The sequence below is a fragment of the Mustela erminea genome, chromosome 19 (genome assembly GCF_009829155.1).
Source record: "Mustela erminea isolate mMusErm1 chromosome 19, mMusErm1.Pri, whole genome shotgun sequence".
Lineage (NCBI taxonomy): Eukaryota > Metazoa > Chordata > Mammalia > Carnivora > Mustelidae > Mustela > Mustela erminea.
Genome location: NC_045632.1, coordinates 24051271 through 24053768, shown reverse-complemented (window position 1 = coordinate 24053768; position 2498 = coordinate 24051271). Strand labels below are relative to the sequence as shown.

The 2498-nt window shown below is 47.3% G+C and overlaps 1 pseudogene; it reads right to left on the bottom strand.

The window, feature by feature from the left end:
• Positions 1–2017: 2017 nt before the first annotated feature.
• On the bottom strand, positions 2018–2111 carry LOC116580392 (annotated as a pseudogene).
• Between the last annotated feature and the right edge of the window lie 387 nt (positions 2112–2498).

Here is a 2498-nt window from a genome sequence, read left to right as displayed (position 1 = left end):
AAAGGCAGAGAAAGGATTCCTGGTTTTAGAGCTCATCAGGCCCTACAGAGGAGCAGATGCCAAGCTTTCCCACCAACAAGGGTGGAGGGGTCAGGCAGTCCACGTCGGGCCAGAGAAGACAGGGTATTTCCCCCAAACAAAGGGAGTTTTTGGCAGCTGCTTGGGAATATTCCTTTAAGTCTCTGTCTCAAGTTAGACGAACCCCAGTTGGCTCCAGTTATAGCCATTAACATGGGAAATGAGTGAAGGAGAAGCCCCCACATCTATTAGGAGAAACAGAGACAAAGTCAGAGTCCCCTTTGCTAGGAATGGCCTGTGTATCCTTCAGCAACCTGGTTTTACTAGGAGAAGGCTTATTTATGTAATTATCACCCAATATGTCAGGAGGGAGTTTACTAGCTGACTCATTCGGGCAAACACATTCTGCAAAAGGCCCTTAAGTCATGTCCCTGGTGTAGACAATGAAGGCCTAGGTATGAGCAATTAAGGTATCCTAGGTCCATTCGCCATTTCCTGCAGAGATCATCTAACTGATAGATCCCACTGAGGCCATGCAGTGTTACCAAAGCTCAGTCCTTTCCTAAGTTTTGCAATCCAAATTATTTCCAGTGGGTTAAAAGGCACCCCAAGGTAGAGTCCTTGGGAACTGAAAAAGTCTACTGAGACCACGCTCCCAGAAAAGTAAAGAAGGCCCATTACCAAATCCCCCTGACTCCTGGGTGGCATCCCACACAGGATATGTCAGAGGTTCCTGTGTGTCAAAAATGACTGGAGGCGTCCCTCAACAAGACTTCACTATTGATCATGATCCTGCCTTCCCTGTGTTGGCATTCCTGCTGTAAAAGGCCCTGGAGGGGTGCTGGCGCCCCTACCCTTTCCCATCGCAGCTAATGGGTGCCTGGTGAATGGACCAAAACACTGTGCCATGCCATGCCATTGTCTGTCCTGAAGATTGCATACTGTTTTGCCATTTTAACCCATGGAAATACTAGAAAAGTTTGGCAAGGGGTAATTACCCAATTTTGTAGCTTTAAGTAGTTTGTAGAAGACACTGACAAGAAACAGTAGACTGAAATCCATCATGGTCTATGCAACATTCCAAAACATGTGGTCCTTACAACCAAGTTCCCTAGGAAACGGTCCCCGGTTGTGCTAATTCAATCTGGTACTGGTTGCGGCCGGCTCCCTGTGGAGGTCCTGGGGCCAGAAGTGGCTAGACCAGGGATGTGGAGGGAATCACATTAGATCAATCAGGAGGAAACCTCATACAGGAGTCTTAAGATTGGCAGCCGTCATGGTGACTTAGGTGGCTGTCCCATGCCCAAAACAGACAACTTTGTATAAGAACAGGAATAAAGAGAGGGCATCAAGTTTCTGGGTCTTATTACCATTCTGGCCAGGGTACTAGCTTACAGCCAAAAGGCAGACGCTCTCCTCCCCATAGAGTAGCCACAGGCTAGAGGATTACAGCCTGAGCAATCGACATGTAAGTGTTCCAGTCAGACCACACTCCTTGAAAAGCCCTGAAATGAGAGTAAAGGAAGAGGAGAGAAAGCACTCACCAATTTTACATGGCAGTTCAGAGTCCAAATGTAAAGGCTCACAGCCCCACATTCAGGTGCCAAATGATGAAGTTCTAGAACATAGGTGAGGTTCGGTGGGGTGAGGTCCGGAGCCAATGACCACAAAAGAATTCTTGAGATGTCCCTGGTACAAAAAGGTGGTTTATTAAAGCACAAGGACAGTGCCTGTGGGCAGAAAGAGCTGCTGTCCCAGGTTGTGAGGGGTGGCAGGTTATGTACCACGGGGGTGGGGGAAGTAAGGAAAAGGGAGGTTTCAACAGAACTTTCATGTGCTAAAGAGGACCTACAAAGAGAATGTATACCAGAGCCTTGCAGTTGCCAATGTCCTTCTGCCCTCTTTAGCAAGCTATTGAGATAGTTGGGAGATTCCTAAGGAATGTCACAATATGTCCCACCCAGGAGTGGGGGTGGGGGGATTGCAAGGTTGCTTTGTCCTCAGCCAGTCTTCTGTTCCCAAGTCGGGAGGGCCCCTATCTAGAAACTTCTCTAGTAACAAACTATAGAAATGATCCCTGAAAGTATAGTCTTGGGATGGACCCAATCTAATATGGCTGTTGTCCTTATGAGATAGGAAAACTGAAGGATTCCATAAAAATCTGCTTTTTTTTTTTTAAGATTTTATTTATTTGACAGACAGAGATCACAATTAGGCAGAGAGGCAGGCAGAGAGAGAGGAGGAAGAAGGCTCCCCGCAGAGCAGAGAGCCTGATGCGGGGCTCGATCCCAGGACACCGGGATCATGACCTGAGCTGAAGGCAGAGGCTTTAACCCACTGAGCCACCTGCTCCCTTTCCTGCTTGCATTTTTGCTAGGACCTGCATACCCACCCTACTTTACACATGCTTTATAAGGCAAATAGCCTATGTCCTCCTTGTAAAGGACAAGAAATTAATGATTTTTCTAGAAGAGATAACA